Consider the following 18,544-nt stretch of genomic DNA (forward strand, 5'->3'; position numbering starts at 1 on the left):
CCCCCCCGGTAATTGGGTTCCAGCTTGTCATCGTTAAGCTACGTCTTCTCTGTAACTCTCCCTCTAGTCTTTTGCACACACACACACACACACACACACACACACACACACACACACACACACACACACACACCTTTAAACGCAAGGAAGTGTACTACCCTATTTAAGCTCCAGGAACCCCAGAATGAGGGGAAATGACTCTTCGTGCAATTGTGTCAGAGGACAGTCTGTAATAATAATAATAATAATAATAATAATAATAATAATAATAATAATAATAATAATAATTTATTTATACCCCGCCCTCCCCAGCTCAGAGCGGCTTACAAGCAATAATAAAAACAAGATGAATGATTACAACTTAAAAACAAAAATAAAATACAACATTAAAATATTGGAACATTAAAATATTAAAATGTAGCCTCATCGCAGGAGGAGAAGGAAAAGAAAAAAGAAAGAGAGGGAGGGAGGGAATCAAATTGGCTCCAAGCCAAAGGCCAGGCGGAACAACTCTGTCTTACAGGCCCTGCGGAAAGAAATCAGATCCTGCAGGGCTCTGGTCTCATGAGGCAGAGCGTTCCACCAAGCCGGAGCCAGAGTTGAAAAGGCCCTGGCTCTGGTTGAAGCCAATCTAACTTCCTTACGGCCCGGGACCACTAGGGTGTTGCTATTTATGGACCTTGAGGCTCTCCGTGGGGCATACCGAGAGAGGCGGTCCATAGGTACGAAGGTCCTAGGCCGTGAAGGGCTTTAAAGGTCAAAAGCAGCACCTTAAATCTGACCCTGTACTCCACCGGGAGCCAGTGCAGCTTGAAAAGCACTGGGTGAATATGCTCCCATAGCAGAGACCCCGTGAGGAGCCTCGCTGCAGCATTCTGCACCCTCTGGAGTTTCTGGGACAGCTTCAATGGCAGCCCCACGTAGAGCGAATTAGTTAGACTGTTGGACTAAGACTAGAGAGACCCAGGCTCAAATTCTTTGTCTTGAAGCTCCCGGGTGACCAGGGGCCTTCATTCTCAGCTTCACAGGAGGATAAATTGCAGGAGGTAGAATCAAGTAATGCTTTAAGCTCAGGGAAGGGCTGAATATAAATGTAATTGATAAATACTCAAATTTAGCATAGGAAGTGCCATAAAGGACATGCAGGAATGGCAGTGCACCGTGTTTTAGGATCTGTGACAGCCTTTAATTTTGAGAGCAATATAGTTTTCTGGAAATGAGCTTAATTGAAGCAGATGTGATGCCATGATTATCTATTTATGGCATTTTAAGATTAATGGTACTGAAGAACATATAAGCAATATGATACCCAGCCATACCCACAGCACAGGCAAGCCAAAATGTGCTGATTTTAAGCCAAATTGCATCCAATCCTTTTGTCAGGAAGATTGTGAACTGTGCTGTTGGAACTGCATGCCACAGGGTTTTCCATGTTTAGGAAATGAGAGAAAAAGAAGAAGCCTGACATGGGAGGAACTGCATCTCTAAAATAGCTGCCAAAAAGGGGATTCAAACTGCCCAAAGGAAATGATAAAATCAGGGTTGTCTCTAATATTAGGTAAAGGGAAGCGACCACTTCGGGCAGCAGACACTGATGGTGGGAGCAGCAAGGGCAGCCCTTTGGCTATCCCCCAGCTGCATATGTTTTACTGTCTGTCCTGGCTATTGTACACAATCCTGTTGCCCTCAGATGCAGTGGAAGATGGAACACCATCCCATCAACACGGCTGAAGTAAGATTCAAGCGCTAGTCCACTTGGCTTCTGCACATGGTGTGGACAGAGGAGGGGTGCCATCTTATGCACAACCTCGGGGGGGGGATGCATTGTGTTGCAGAACTGTTTTTCTTTGTGTTGTGTGTTAAAATATATATTGTCCGCTGCCATGAGCTCTGGAGATGTGGTAGGATATAAATCCAATCAGGGGTTCCCAAAGTGTGGTCTGCAGACCACCAGTGGTCCACAGGCTTTATTCAGGCAGAAAAATAATTAAGTTGTTTAAACAAATCCCTCAGCAATTTTCAAGTGGTCCATGGCAGGGAACATTTGGTCGCTACTGATCTAAACTGTAAAAAATGCAAGCATTTGGGAAAGAGTACTGGCAGGGCCAGCCCACACATAGGGCAAGGTGAGGCAACCGCCTCAGGAGGCAGAATCCACAGGGAAAGCAGATCCAGCCTCCAAGGAATGCATTGCCTGCTGTCACTGCCACTGCCACAGTGGTGCAGGATCTGTCTCCCCAGCAGCACCCCTAATGCCACCTCTACAACAGTCTATTGAATAGTAGGAGGAATTGCTGGCTTCCTTGTTCTCAATGTAGATCTTTATTCCCCTGTTGTTCCCAATGTAGATCTTTATTCTCCCCTTGTTCCTGATGTAGATTTTGTGGTTTGCCTCAGGTGCCAACCTGTCTTGGGCCAGCTCTGGGAACTGGATTGGATGGAGAATCAAATTTCTACTACCAGAGCGATTTGGGAAGGGAGGGGAAGTCATTCTCAGTTTGATTCCCATCAGGGTTACAGGAATTAGCTCCACTGTAGTAATTTGAACATTAAAATCAAGATTTCTTTTGAAATTATTTATCTGATCCTCAAGGGTGTCTTGAACATTAGACACATATTAGTTAATTTATACTCCATAAAGCTTAACATCCTCATTTTGTACAGTTTTTCTAATCACATTACTCATATCCCGATATTTATAGTCTTTTACAAGATAATTTTAGGAAGATAAGAATCAAAATCTCTAGTGCTTTTTAGGATCTTATTTAATCTCATTTATGAATGCATGCAGTTTCCCCCTAGTCCTTAATCAACATGCAGTAGTGTGTTAGAAGTATTTTCAATAAAGCTTCCACAGTTACATTTTAATTGTTCACTGGTACTGTAAATAGAAATTAGACTTAAGACATTTATGGTAATTACGAAGAAATACCCTTTCTGTCACCTATCTATGTAGACCGTTAGTAGGGAGTGTTTTGAGTGCACTGCGAGGTTTTAGAGGAAAATAAGCAGAGTGAAGAACCCAGCCATTGAGGCTGCAGTCCTGTATATCCTTATGTAGGAATAAGCATAACTGAGCTTACTTCTGAGCAAATGTGTATATGATTGTGCTGATAGTTGTTTCTGACCTACTATTATTACTGTAGTTTCATGTATGAACTGCTTCCCAGGATTCATCTTGATCTCAAAGTGACTTTACAATACTATATATATAACCAACTGCATTTATGGAAAACGTTGCATATAAAAACAATTGCATATATAAAAAGAATTTCAAATCTAATAAAGATAGCAATTGGGATAAAAATGTCCACTTAGAAGGCTTGTTGAAAGAGAATAGCAGGTGCTAAAAAGACAATAGAGATGGTGCCTGTCTGATAGACCAAAGGCCTGATTCTGACACAGTTCGGAACACACATCGTGATAAGATGGTATCTGTAGGACGCCCTCCTGCAAAGCACAGTGATCAGTTGAATATACATTTCTTGACACACCCCCACCTCCACCAGCCAGGGATTATTGACCCATTCACTGCTACTTTAGGACTCAGAGATAGTTGGAGGACTATGATTGAAGTGCACAGCACACCTTCCTGTTAACAAGCAGATTTAATGAACATTGATTAGAACACATACCAAGTCAATAGTGGTCAGAACTGATTGCTCTCAATTAAAAGGGGGAGGGGAGAAAACAGATCAAATAAGAAATGCACAAAGTTTTAACCACCTATTCTTGCAAACCACAAAGGGCCAGCCGATCCAAATGCCACTACTCCATGCACTTCGTTCTGCAGAGACACTGTACATTCACACTTGTATTTGAATATCGTTTATTCTACGAGTAACGAGGCACCTTGCCCTTTGTTTGCCATTCAAATTCTAGCTCTAATAGCTTTTTGTTTGCATTTTGCAGGGGGAGGGCATAATCTTTGGGTATGACTAGTACTTTTAACATGCTGTTTATGAGAAAAGAAGGCAGAGTGCCTGGCATAATCTGTAACCTGCCTCTGTTAGTGCTCCACTTCCAGATTTCCTTTGAAGAATCTCGTACTTCTTTTGACCTGTGTCAAAGTCTCAGATTATTGCTGTTTCTGGCTGTTGCTCACCCACCTCTTCCCCTGTCAAGAAGTTTTACTGCCAAGGTAAATTTGTGCTTCCTCCTGCCAGACACTTTACCTAATTTTGTCTCAGAGCCTTGGCTACTTCACAACCCTGGCTCACAACCCCATACCCCTTCAGCACACTACATCAACTTTATTTATGCACAGATGCAATTGCCCAAATTCATCGATTGTTAAGAAAATCAAAGACCCTGAACCTCAAATTCCAGGGTGGGGCATGTGCATTTGTTTGGAACATAAAGATTAATTAAGCAAACACTGAGAAATTAAACTGAGATGAAACGTCGCAGGAGTGCTACCCCCATTCCTGCTACTCATGCACACATGGAAGTATTCCATTGAACGTCCCATTTAGGTGGAAATAATCTAAAATTCAATCTATTCTACACCTCCACAGTAGACAGAAAATCGGTCTGTCTACATTTTCTGCTCCTGCATTTCAGCATTGTCCTATGTGGACACACCCACACCCTTATATGCACAAAAAGTGTTCGAGTAACGACAATGGAGATGTGATGATCTAAAATTATAGCAAGGACGGCTTTATCAAGAATCATCTTTTTGCTCTCTTCAGTCCCATTTTAACAACTTAAATAACTGCTCTGTTTTGTAATTGGTGCTGTTAAAATGTCATGAACTGATCAGACCTGATCGTGTTGCCTAGTAGCTTTCAGAAGATGGAGCGCTGATTGGAATCCATCTGTGGTTTTGAAGGAAGCCACTCCTGGTTAAACAAAGAGTTCTATGAAAGCTTCCTTAGGAACCGGGAGAACAGAATTAAGGGGCATATAATACGTACTGATTTTGGGTAAGTAATGCAGATGCAAATATGTGCCTCGTTACATTAACAAACTGCAACAGCTAGAAGCCATCCACATGCAGTCAAACGATCTCCTTTCTCAAACTTTGACTTCTGCCTTGTGGATAGATTGACCAGCAGTCTACAAATGACGCACTAAAGATTAAAATGCAAACTAAGAGCTAGTTCTCCTCATCGCCTTTTGTCATAATGTAACAGGTGCAGCACTAAACGTGTGCTTCACTTTTGAGGGTAGAAAAAGAGATGTGGAATTTCTGCCGTGCAAGACTGAACCTGCTGCAACGCAAGCAGAAATGGCACTGAAAGGGAACACACACATTAAGGTCAAAATGGCTTGTTCTGAAAGGGTTGCCTTATGTTAATACAGTAGTTTAAAAATGAAATTACATGCATTAGGCTGGCACAAAAATGTGGCTGTTGTCTAATATGTAAGAGTAGCAATGAATAACAGAACACCTGGCACCTTGACTATTATTCTGCTGCCAGCTCTGACATTTCTAATAGCATTATGTGGTTGCTGGGGTGTTTGGTTGCTTTTAAAAAATGCGTTTTGTTCTTTTGTTTTGTTTTTCATTGGGAACAAGTAGATCCTGAAACAAAACATTGCCGTATCCTTTGTCAGAGTTTCAGCCATGTCCTTTTCCAAAATGGTGAATTACTTTTCCCTTTCCTAGTTTTTCTTTCCCCTCATCAATAGTTGGTCAGCATTTTGTGGCCACTGAGAATGCTCAGTTCCTATTAGGATGGGGTTGTTTTTTTTGGGGGGGTGTTTCTATCCCTTATTTTTTTGCCCCCATGTAGGATGTTTTGTACTGCCATCTTGGGGTTTCTCTGACACAGAGATACCTGCCTCTTGTGCGTAGATGATGCCATTTTAATTAACAAAACGATCCACGCTGGTTCACAAAGTGTGGAAGCCAGAGGATGGTTACGATGTTGTCACCCAGTGAAACTGATTGGTGGATTAGGGACAGACAAGTGAACGTACATTTTAAAAGCCACCCACCATTTCTCCTCCCAATTTCCCCTCTCTCCGCCTTTGAGAGGCAGATCTAAACCATCCTCCCTGGTACCATACCATTGCAGCTTTAGTTGGTCACTTCTGGAGGCAGATTGCTGGTCTGGGTTTGGCAAAGTCATGTGATATGACTTTGTGTTTGCTTCAGACATGTGGCCCGTGACATTTTTATGAAGACAGAAACTACCAAGCCAGACAGATCCAAGTTGTGTCGGGCCTGAGTTATTATAACATCGCACAAGAATAATAGAATCATAGAACCATATAATTTTACATTTGGAATGGACCCCGATTATCATCTAATATAGGGGTCAGCAAACTTTTTCAGCAGGGGGCCGGTCCACTGTCCCTTAGACCTTGTGGGGAGCTGGACTATATTGGGGGGGCATGAACGAATTCCTATGCCCCACAAATAACCCAGAGATGCATTTTAAATAAAAGCACGCATTCTACTCATGTAAAAACAAGCTGATTCCTGGACCGTCCGTGGGCTGGATTTAGAAGGTGATTGGGCCAGATCCGGCCCCCGGGCCTTAGTTTGCCTACCCATGATCTAATTATACAACCCCCTTTCATAGTATAACAAATGTCCTATTCTCTTTTGTATAGGCGAGCATCGTACTAAAAATGATCTGCATCTTTGCTGAGAGTAAAAAAATTAACCTCGATGAGACATAATGCATATAGACTTCCTTGCCATTAGGAAATTTTAAAGGACTGACGCGTACTAAGCAGTTCCTCCCATTTTCCCACACGCCCCTTGCCAAGTCCAGGGCTTTTATTTCATTTGTATCTATGATGTAGTCTAGCAAGCCCCATTAAGGAAACGCTATTGCCTATTCAACAGCATGAATCTTCCCTGTGTCACTAGACCTTGACCAGCTCATTATTAGTGGAATGGAGCCAGGGAGAGAGACAGAGTGTTTTCTCAAACATGTGAGGCGAGTGCGTCAGAGCTGTGGAGCAGGCTATTAACAGGGGTTTGTCCTTTGGTGAGGACCTCCTTTCCTCTCCGGCAGCTTTCTGAGCTGAACTTAAGACCCTTATTACAGATTCATGAATGAATGATTTTGATTTATTTTGGCAGCGTCTGGAAGCATCGCAGTCCCGCGGAAGCAAGAACAACCAGCCATTTGTGCAAAGTAAGAATGTCATTAGAATGCACCTTTTAGCAGATCAGCATTAAGCAGTAGAGAAAAACAGCAACCAAGGCACAGAAGATCGTTTTTTGTGTCTCTGTTATGGGTAAACAGATCAGGTCTTAGCTTAGCATTCCTTGAAATGGTTACCTATATCATGTGGTAAATTCAAATTTACTTAAATATACAGTGGTACCTCAGGTTACAGACGCTTCAGGTTACAGACTCCGCTAACCCAGAAATAGTACCTCGGGTTAAGAACTTTGCTTCAGGTTGAGAACAGAAATTGTGTGGTGGCAGTGCAGCAGGAGCAGGAGGTCCCATTAGCTAAAGTGGTACCTCAGGTTAAGAACAGTTTCAGGTTAAGAACGGACCTCCAGAACGAATTAAGTTCTTAACCCGAGCTACCACTGTATTAGCTTTTCTGTGAGAAACATCCATCGTCACATCAGCAGGCGTCTCCTTCCTTCCCTTCCCTCCCCCTGCATCTTTTATGCCCTTCGAATCCTCTCCAGAGGGCCCCTAACCCTCTGAAGCACATTTTGAAGGTATACAGGAAAAGAAATTCATTCCTCCGATTGTGTCTGTTCTGTTACTGGACAAACACCATTGGATTTCACTCAGTGGTTTGGGATTAGGCTATTTGAAGCCCTACTTTCTCTCTCGCGTTCCTGCCAGTGCCCAAACACAGTGGAAGCATCTCAGATGCCTTGTTTTACATCCCATTGCCACGAGAGGCTTGGTTGATTGGGAGCCAGGACAAGGCCTTTTCAGCTGATGTTGCCAGAGCTTTGCATTTGAAAGTGTATTGGCGAAGCACTCTGTTTGTTGGCTGCTAAGACAACTTGGGTTGCAGTTGCTTACAAAATGGGGTTCCCTCCTTTAACACTTACAAAGAATCATAAAGCAATTACTCCTCCATTTCCCTTATCAGATACCTGAAGCATTTATCTGTGCTTTCAAACCTTTATATCTGTAACTTTTACAAAAGCTAAAAAGTAATAAAAAACATAAATGTCTCGTGTAATAAAACCGAGGACCTCCATACACACAGCCCAGACTTATGCTCCAGGGAGGTCATTCTGGAGCGGGAAACGCAGTGGTTTGACTTCACCCCTGGGGGCAGACTCCATTGCATCTCAAGGCAGATGCATGCCAACAACAACAACAAAGCCTACACATAAAATAAGGCGAAAACCAAAATCTACAATAATGGCAATTAAATTAGTATCAAGCAAGCAAATAAAGCAAGTGGTGCAACATGATGTGGATGGTTTTTTGGGCCATTTGACATGCTAGACTGGAAACAGGAAAAATGCTTTTCTTCTCTCTGTCACAAAAGGCAATGCTTTAGATTTAGAAAGTGGATTGCTCCATGTTACCTGGCTAGGACAGTTCAATGTAGAAAGCCACCATGTGGCTCATCACATTTGCCAGTAGCATGGGGCAAAGGAAATGACAGGCACACCTTCTAGAATCAAGCCCTTGAATTGGACACCTTTCTAAACTAGAAGCCCTCCTATGGCCAGTGTGAATATGTGTGAGGGTTTTTTTTTTGTCAACAACAACCTTAGGCACAAAGGGTGGCTACATACATCATAAGTACTTCGTTGTTAGCTCTCCCACGTTGCACACTCCCGCCATTATAAAATATGTATATGAGAATGAAACTGGAAGCCAAAACTCCAAGAATATTGTTATCTTTACTTCTCAACTTCCCACCATCTGTTCACCTGTTATAAAACATCCTGACAAACCGTGCCAGATGAAGCTGTTTTTCATCTCTGTGTGCAGCCAGCTGCCATTAGCGTTGCACAAATCTGGCCGGGCACAGAAAAATATTCATAGGATGATTGGCTTAAATCTCCGCTGTAGGAGAAAATGATTTTTTAATGCAGTGACAGATGTCTTGTGCTGGCAGGTGCTCAGTTTGACAGCGTATCTTGGACCTGGACTGTTGACTTTATGGTTGACTGTAGCATGACAAACAGAACCTTTTGATCTACATATAGGCACACAGATCACATAAAACGCGTTTCCCTCTGTTGAGATATCCCTTTTTAATCTGTAGGTGGAGGGTTTTCTGAAAGATAATTTATGCTTTCATATGGCCCTTGTTTTCTTGAGGCATACAAATTAAAACCATGAGTATCTTGCAATCATGTCTTTCAGAATCCTACTTTAATTTAGAGCTCTGAGCGCTACTTACATATTAATTAACATTTCTTTGCTTAGAAAAGAAAAATCCCATGCTGGGTTTGTGGTAAGAATGTCAGAGAAGTCGGTTGAAAATGGGCTATCAGGCAGATTTCCTTCTGCCCATTCCGCTCCTGCTATGAATTATATTTATCTTAGTTCTCCACAACAAAATGGTTTTTTTAAAAACATATGCCCATTATACATACATACATTGCTTTGTAATGTGTTCTATTTACATATTCATTGAAGTACAGTTGCTGCTGTCCTGAAAGGTGCTTTATTTTTTCGGAAGTGTTTGTTGACGTGCAACTTGTTTGTTTTGTAGATTGGTTGTTGCTGGGACAGACTATAAATGCTAAAGCTGCAATCTCACTATACTCCAAAGCAAATCCTACTGAATTCAATGCAGCTTACTTCTAGGTATGTAGGGCGTAATCTGCTTTAACTGCAGCCTTAATTTGCTTCCTGCTGTGAATTTTAAAAACTAAAGGCATGCATGCATAGTTCATTATTCTTTTCACATGGACATTAGTTTTAGCAGTATGTTTCAGCACCCAGCTATGTTCTGAATAAAGTACACATTTATGAATTAAAACACTACATTACAATGAAAAACATGGACTTATATGGTTAAGTGGCAGAAGTAAATAATACAATTCAGGACACAAGGAGCAAGATATCAACAAGGTGATAAACTGTCCCTCCCTGATGCCTGAGGAATGGAAAGAAGATAGGATAACAAGTTTTTACCGAACTGTGAAATCAAGCTGGCAAAATGGGATGAAATTCTAATTCCACATACCTGTAAGTAAGACCCATTGAATTCAATGGGCATGCAAAGGCACACTCCTGCACTGTCTCCTGAGATAGACAGGTGCCCGCCTAGGTGCTTAGAATTACAGCCATAAATGACTTTGTGATGGGTCATTAGCCACTTCATTAACTTTGTATTTGAAATGCCATTGTCTTTGCTGCAAAAGACTTAACAGCATCATCCCTCTGTAAATGTATTAACGTTGAAAGGGAACATGCTAGGCCCATTGGTATACAGCTGTATGGGAAACACACAGGAACATATATTTTACATCAAGGTGTAGTGGCCTGCCATGAATGCCACCCATATGAAGACTTCACTGCTCTCCTAGGCAGCCGTTAGTCTTATTTTGCTAAATCAGTTACCTTGTCCACTTGCCAGCCGAAATGCCTGCAAGAGATAGCATGCGGCTCTACGTAATTGGGAGGATCCTAGCCTTAATAAGAGATAGCAGCTACATGGGGAGAATCCCATGGGCGTTAGAGTTATTCTTTGCAGCTGTAGCCCAGATCATGTGGCCCACAACACGTGTGGGGAATTCAGCTAAGTCATCATGAGACAGGCAAACAAACTTTGGAAAATCTGGGAGCTGAGCGTCAGCACAGACCTACAGGCCTGGGGTGCTGCGTGACCCAGTGGCTACAGTGGGGTTCTATCCACTGCTATCTCTTTGCGGCTCCCAGCAGTATACCTGAAGGAGTGTCTTCACTCCCATCGTTCAGTCCAGAAACTGAGGTCCAGCTCCAAGGGCCTTCTGGCGGTTCCCTCCCTGCAAGAAGTGAGGTTATGGGGAACCAGGCAGAGGGCCTTCTCAGTAGTGGTGCCCGCCCTGTGGAACACCGTCCCATTAGATGTCAATAAAATAAACAACTACAGTGGTACCGCTAGTTACAAACTTAATTCGTTCTGGAGGTCCGTTCTTAACCTGAAACTATTCTTAACTAGAGGCGTGCTTTCGCTAATGGGGCCTCTTGCTGCTGCTGCGCCACCGGCACACGATTTCTGTTCTCATCCTGGGGCAAAGTTCTCAACTCGAGATAACTCTTCCAGGTTAGCGGAGTTTGTAACCTGAAGCGTTTGTAACTTGAGGTACCACTGTATCTGACTTTTAGGATACATCTGAAGGCAGCCCTGTTTAGGGAAGTTTTTAATGTTTGATGTTTTATTGTGTTTTTAATATTCTATGAGGAAACCCAGCCAGATGGGTGTGTTATAAATAATAAATTGTTGTTGTTGTGAATGGAGGCATTGCTTGCTTGGTACGGTATATTTTCCTGTGTAATCTGCCTGTTGTTAAACTAAATCTTAAGGCTTCTTCACCACCTGTGTCTTGTACTGCTTCTGAATCCTAGATAAAGAACCCCCCCTTGCTTTTGACAAGACATCAACTCTGCGTTAAAAAGATGTTTCCAATGTGACATGAAGGCTGGCAACATCAGCTCCAACAGGTGGGAATCTCTTGCAGACAATTGTGCACCCGTAGTGGTGACCAGAGGAGGAACGACCGCTGGGAAGAGTGCAGAGAGAAGAACTGCCATGGTGCACAACCAGACACCTTCATCTGCTGCAGCTGCAACAAAACATGTCTCTCCTGTATTGATCTCTATTAGCCACAGCAGGTGCTGCAACCTTCCAACCGTTTGACTTCCCCCACAAAGGCGCACTCCTCCATTGTCTCCCGAGACAGATGGATGCCAGCCAACCATCTGCTGATGGCTGAGATATACCTGGGTATCATGTGCTACGAGCTATGTAAAAACAAACAAATATATCTTTCTGCATCACCGGATCATGAAATGGAAGGAAGGTTTGTGCAAAATAAAGCAACTGCAGCAGAATGGGTAATAGCTGATGATGGTGTGAATGGACATTGGAATGGACTGGTTTCTCCACAGGTTGCCATGCTAATCTTGTCAGGCTAACATGGGGATGGGGCGTGACAGGAATAAAAACAACAATAACGAAAGAATGTCCCTTAAAGGCATTCCTGGTGGTTGCCAGTTTTATTTCTCATAGTAACTACAGCAATGTTTTCAACGCGAGTTTAACAGGCATCCTGTGTGTTTAAATAATTTTTACTTTTCTATTATTGTGACAATCTGCTGGAATGCATATTTAGTAGATGGGAATAGCTAGCAACAATCACACAGTATTGTCTCCCAAGACAGACAGGCGCCAACAACAGCAATGTAGAACCAATGAGTTAGTCAGAGATAAGTTCTACATAATAATCACCTGTAATTAATAAAGAATATGTTGCTAGCTATGTAACATAGGGCAATAGTACATCTCACAGATCACAAGCTTAATTATGAAACTCCAGATTTAGAAGCAGTCTACTTCTGATTATGCTGAAGTTGAGGAGACTAATAACAGAAAATGGCTTAATAAATCTCCCCATCTTTCTAAGCAGCCCTTGCATTTCAACAAAAATCTCCAGAAGTCTCCCTATCATTGCCAATATACACATCTTTTGGCCTAGGTGGGTGGTATTCTATGCTAGTCCTGCAAAGTTTGTAAAGCCGTTGAAATTAAAAGACGTTACTGACTTAGGTTCATCAATGTCAATGGGTTTACTCTGAGTAGGACTAGTATAGAAGAAAAGATTTTAAAAGGAATATTTAAGGAAACCTCAAAGGAAATCTGTGGCCCTTGTCCTGTGCCTTGTAAAAAAAAAGAACTGGCATAAATAGCATATCCTTTCTCTTTCCCCCTGCAAGCTTGCTAGGGAGAAATTGAGGTTTTAAGACTTGAAAGAGCAAATAGTCACATTAAGAATGCATGGTTTTGATTGACTTAAATAGGGTGGGCAAACAAAGCCCCGTCCCCAGTTTACCTTTGTGCCTGGGGGTTTGTGTGGCCTCTGAGAGAGAGAAAGGGGCTTTTAAGAAGGAAAAAATGAAGGTTTTCCTGATTTAATTATTTGTTTTGAGGGGGTGGGTACAGCCCCCCCCCCGGGGCCCCCAAGCCTGCTAGGAGGAAAGGTCTAGTTTCCTCTCATGATTCAAATATATTTATCTTGCACCAGCAGCTTGTGATGCAAACATAGGATATAAATCTTGCTAATTTATTTTATTGATATACAGATAGGAACAACATATTTTCTGTGCCATGGATAAGAATTGGACACAGGAATAGATAAGAGCATTATTGTACACTACTTTTAATTATCAGCAAGCTTGAAAATCCTCAGAAATACAATAGCAGAATGCTCTGACTGTAATTTAATTTTTAAATTTTTTTTTTATTGTAGCAGTTAAAAAGAAATGTGGCCTAAATTCAACAGGGCCAGCTTTGTTTTATTTCAATATTGATGACTGATTACTAGTCTTTTGTAACAAACCCGCTTCCCTTCCAAGTTGCTAAAAACCTGTGTTGTGATAATCTGATGCCACCTTGTGGCTAGGTAGTCATATTGTTGGCACAAGTCAATAGCTGTTCTTGCTGTCTGGATATGTAAGATCATAACTGCTAAAAGAAGCATATATTAATTCTAGTGGTGTTTGCCCACTTGTATACCCAAGGGGTTCTTTAAAAAAGGAGAAGTCTGAGATGCTTTGTGACATAAGACACATATGTACATCTTCAAATTTAAAATTTAAAATACTGCTCCATTAAATCATTTAGGCAGCCATTATAAAATCTCAGTCCTGGCTTGTTCATTTCAGAATCACTTCCAGTGCCTTTTCAAAGGCAGATAACATTGTACATCTCTCAGTCTCCCGCCACAAAGTCTAATCTTACAGAGAAATTACATTGTAAGTGTTATGTACTGAAGTTCTCACCCTGGGGCAGCAGGGAGATACTGTAGATAGTTTTCACTCAGGTCCACATATGCAAATAAGGGATCGAAAGTGACATTCAGTGATTGGATAGTTACAGAAAATGGTTACTGTTGCATTCTAGTGGAGCTCTATATAAGCAGGCTGGCTGAACCCTTCAGTTCAGTTCTGTTCTGGCCTGTGAATAAACAAGAGCTGTTTGAAGAATCGCTGTGTTGTCTGATATGTTCATCTACAACTTAACAGTAAGGTCATTAGCACAACAGTATCTTATTTTACAAATCAGAAATACATACGCTTCAGGTTACATACGCTTCAGGTTACACACCGCTAAAGTGGAAATAGTGCTTCAGGTTAAGAACTTTGCTTCAGGATAAGAACAGAAATTGGGCTTTGGCAGTGCAGCGGCAGCAGGAGGCCCCATTAGCTAAAGTGGTGCTTCAGGTTAAGAACAGTTTCAGGTTAAGTACAGACCTCCGGAATAAATTAAGTTCTTAACCCGAGGTACCACTGTACTGCAAAAAGCAAGTGAATTAGATGACTAAGCTCTCCATCACTTTACCCTTCTTCCAAATCCAAACTTAGCAGATTGCAAGCACTGACAATAAGTTCACTGCCCACCATCTCCTCCTTCCCTCCCTCGTTTGGGGTATCAAGAATGCAGTAACAAAAATGTCCTGGGCCCAAGGAGCCCTGGGAAATGTAGTTCTCAAGGCTTATTGTACCCAGGACACTGATGTTACAGGGGCCCCTCTGCAGTCAAGGCATAGCAACCCCCCCCCCGATAATACATTTCTCTGTTATTTTTACACATGCATACATTTTTATGCTCACTTTTGCATAATATACACATTTGGTCCACATTTTTTGGTCGAGGAGCCTCAGGGCAAAATCCAGAGAAGAGCAAATCAGAAGAATAGATGGCTTTTCTTGTCCCATACGATTTCAGGAACTGCAAGTAAGGCAAGTTCTCATTAAAAGGCAACCCACACTAAATTTATTCCCCATCCCTAGGGTTGGTGGTTCACGGGGAGGGTCACCCTAGGGCATCTTACCCAGAGCCCTTCACAATCTGAAGCTGGCATTGGTTGTGTGATGCTGCATGTGTAAAATTTACTTTCGGAAGACTCTGCATTCACTCTTGACATTTTTTTTTTTTTGAACAGTTGTTCATGCCCTCTGTATGTGTTTGACACTTTCCTTCCTGGTTTTTTCTTCCTTCTCCCAAACAGGCTGCAGAAACAGGTCGGGTCATAAAGCACCTGCACAGTTGCTGATCAAGACAGTTTTCGAAGAGCAAAATAATACAGAGTTTCTTCCCCTCCCATATCCTGAATGGTATCACTCCAGGCAATTTCTGCACCTTGTAGTACCAATGGGAGTGTAAAATCCATAATTGAGTGAGAATTGACCTGTACTGAAAATACTTTGACTCTTCAGGGCACAATATCCTAAAAACAAATGGTTGCATGTAGCTATGGAGCAGAACCATCTTGCATGGGAAACTTGCACAGGCAAAAATCTCTAAAACTTTAGGTTTTAGAGGACAGTTGAGACTGCTCTCATTTTCATGTGACTTTTGTGATGGTAGCTGTTCATTGCCACTAGGAATATTATACCTGAGCAGATATTCTGCAGGAAATGTCTGGTTTTACCATACCTCACAAATTTGCCTGCCAAAAATGCAGGCTGCTTTTCTCAGCCACTGAACAGAGCCTAATAAAGATGACTTTTACGCCTTCCTGATTCATAAAATTGTTCTAAGAGTGCTCCTCCTTTAAAAAATAACCCCAAACTTCCCTGATACAGTGGTACCTTGGGTTACATATGCTTCAGGTTACATATGCTTCAGGTTACAGACTCCGCTAACCCAGAAATAGTACCTCAGATTAAGAACTTTGCTTCAGGATGAAAACAGAAATCGTGCTCCGGCGGCGCGGTAGCAGTGGGAGGCCCTATTAGCTAAAGTGGTGCTTCAGGTTAAGAACAGTTTCAGGTTAAGAATGGACCTCCGGAGCGAATTAAGTACTTAACCCGAGGCACCACTGTATTAGAAAACTGGACGTTAGGGGAAATAGCTGTAGTCTAGCATTGCTTATGGTATGTTATATTGGTATCTGTTATATCTTTTTAAAATGAGAAAGCATTAAAAGCTACTATGTGATTCTTCAGTGATTATTATTATTGCCCATCACCTGGTGTCAAAGCTTCTAAGTGCAGCTTACAGGTAACTAGAAAACATATAAAAACACAATTCATTGAACAACAGTAAAACAGAAGCAGTAACAGAATCCTAAAATTCAGGTCTGCTGCAGAGAACAAAAATCACTCAAACTTGCAGTCTTTTGGTTTAGTTCTGCAGTTTGTGTTGATGCAGGTGAAGCTAAAGGGGGGGGGATACACTGTACCACCAGGCACTGTAACAAAATTCCTATGGGAGATGCTTGTGTCTTTTAGTTATGGTTCTATTTTAATATAAGGTTACCAGATTTTTTTCAATGAATCCAGGGACACTTTTCAACTTCCTACTAAATAGATGGATTTTGTCAGGGGACTGATTTGTAAATCTGGCGACTGTCCCTGAGAAACGGCAATGTCTGGTAACTTTATTTTAATATCAAAAGTAGACTCTGGTGCATATTTATTTAAAGAAATTGGTACTCCAGTTTATCGCCCTCAAAAGGTGGTTTTCAGGTGGTTTCCAGATTAAAAACAGAAAAATGAGAGGATCTCATTGAAATAGTCACCCAAAAGGGCATAAAGGAACCACATTGGCTTGAAAATACATGTCTACAGGGAGATATTAAAGCAGAAGATTGCAAGGTGTATAAAAAGGAATGGCCACAAGAGGTCCAAAAAAGCTCAGAGTTATTCAGCAATAGAAAATGTATTATAAGTTTCATGAAATAGAAAAGTAAAAACATAACATAGCAACAACAAAAATCACCTGCCACAAAGGGTAAATAAAATCCTTAATAATAAAAGGATGATTGGTCATTGAAGACCAAATCTATGTTGCCCCCCCACCCAACTCTTATGTGAATAGATTTCAGGGACTGCACTACATCAACACAAAACACTACATTGATGGAAAACTAAGCAGTGGCCTCTGTCACTAAAGGTCCATTGTGCAACTGAGTCCTTTTTACACCTTGCAACAAGTGACACCCAGAGATCATCTAAAAGCAAAGTTTGTTTCATACTTGCAAGTAAGAAAACAGTATCAGCAGTAAATACCACAAAATGGCTTTCTCCTTCAGTTGCTGTGGGGTAAAGTTGTGAGAATGGGGCCTGTGATGTCATAGCAAGAGAGGCCATTATGAGATACCTTGTGGGTAAACGAATTCTTGAATTACCCTGATGATATCCCCAAGGAGGAGTTTGTTTATTTTTTGGTGCTTAAAGGTGGCTGTTTATAGTGGGATCACTGCTGCTCATGCATGCAGAATTTTTTTTGTGGGATCCACACAGCATTATTGTCATCAAAATGCTAGCCTCCCCCAATTTAATCCGGATCGACCTTTTCCAGGGGAAATACAAGATTAAACACCTCTACCAGTGGTATATTTGGGATAGCACAACAACCTGTTTACAGTAACATCTGGGCTTCAGTAAAGCAAATAATTTAATTAGACAGCGCCTATATGATATCGAGTGACAGAATAATTTGGCCACAATAAGGAAATTTGTCGATGGTATGATTATTTCCCACCTAGTCGTTTTGACACTTTGGCACCCTGTTTTCCACTGGAAAAACTGTTATGTCCATGTGGAGATGGTAGTATTGAGTCAGTGGCTAATGTGCTTCTGGCTTGCACTCTTTATAAAGATTTGAGGAGTGAGGTTATTACTCCTCTACTACTTTCCATGCCAGGTCGCTCAGCCATTGCTACTGTGTCCTTTATTCTAGCAGTTCAAGATGATCAGGTGTCAGCAAAAACTTCAAGGTTTTTAGCGGGAATAATTAGAATAAGATTTATTATTTGATTATTGATGTAAACCTCCAAAATGTATTTTGTATAGTTAAGTTTTTACTTCTATCTTCAGTACATTTTATTTTATTTTATTTTATTTTATTTTATTGGCTAGTGGCGGATGCAAATACAGATTCTTCTGATCTAACATCTGGAAGTAACTTTTCCAACTCTAAAGTTGTCCAACACAATAGCTGAAAATGCTGTTTTACCCAGTGGCATAGCGTGGGTTGCCAGAGCCAGGCGCTGTGCAGAGGGGTGAGTGGGAAGGAGGGAAACAGATGGAGTAGGCATGTGCATTCAACTGCCTAACAGTGTCTGTGTCACCCAGGAGACTGCAGCCACAGAGATAAGAAGAGTTGTTCCGTTGTCTGGAAAGGTCACTTCCTGGTTTGCATGGAGAAGTTGTTTTCATTGGAGCCCAGCGATGGAAGCGTGCAGCTGTATTAAGGCAGCACCAGGTGTTGAATTTTGCGCCCCTAACAATTTTGTGCCCGGGGCAATTGCCCCTGTGGTGACCCACCCTCCCCCGCTGTTTTTACCAACAGGTAAATTTGAATTTAAAAATACAGTAGTTTTTAATGTGGAATTTCATTTATTCCAGTTAGCAATGCTCAACTTTGGCTGATTAAAAGTACAGCTAACTCTCAACTGCAATGCTGCAATAATACATTCAGT

At 41.7% G+C, this 18,544-nt stretch overlaps 1 long non-coding RNA gene across 2 annotated transcripts; it reads left to right on the forward strand.

Moving 5' to 3' along the window:
* The first annotated feature begins 939 nt into the window (after nucleotides 1-939).
* LOC310706391 lies at nucleotides 940-5,349 on the forward strand. Of its 2 annotated transcripts, none has more exons than XR_014525825.1 (2): nucleotides 940-1,771; nucleotides 4,028-5,349. It is a non-coding gene; the product is annotated as an uncharacterized lncRNA (long non-coding RNA). The 2 variants fall into 2 exon arrangements; XR_014525826.1 differs by having other exon boundaries at nucleotides 940-1,732.
* Nucleotides 5,350-18,544: the final 13,195 nt, after the last annotated feature.

The sequence above is a fragment of the Podarcis liolepis genome (assembly GCF_965112155.1).
Source record: "Podarcis liolepis genome assembly, chromosome: 4".
Taxonomy (NCBI): domain Eukaryota; kingdom Metazoa; phylum Chordata; class Lepidosauria; order Squamata; family Lacertidae; genus Podarcis; species Podarcis liolepis.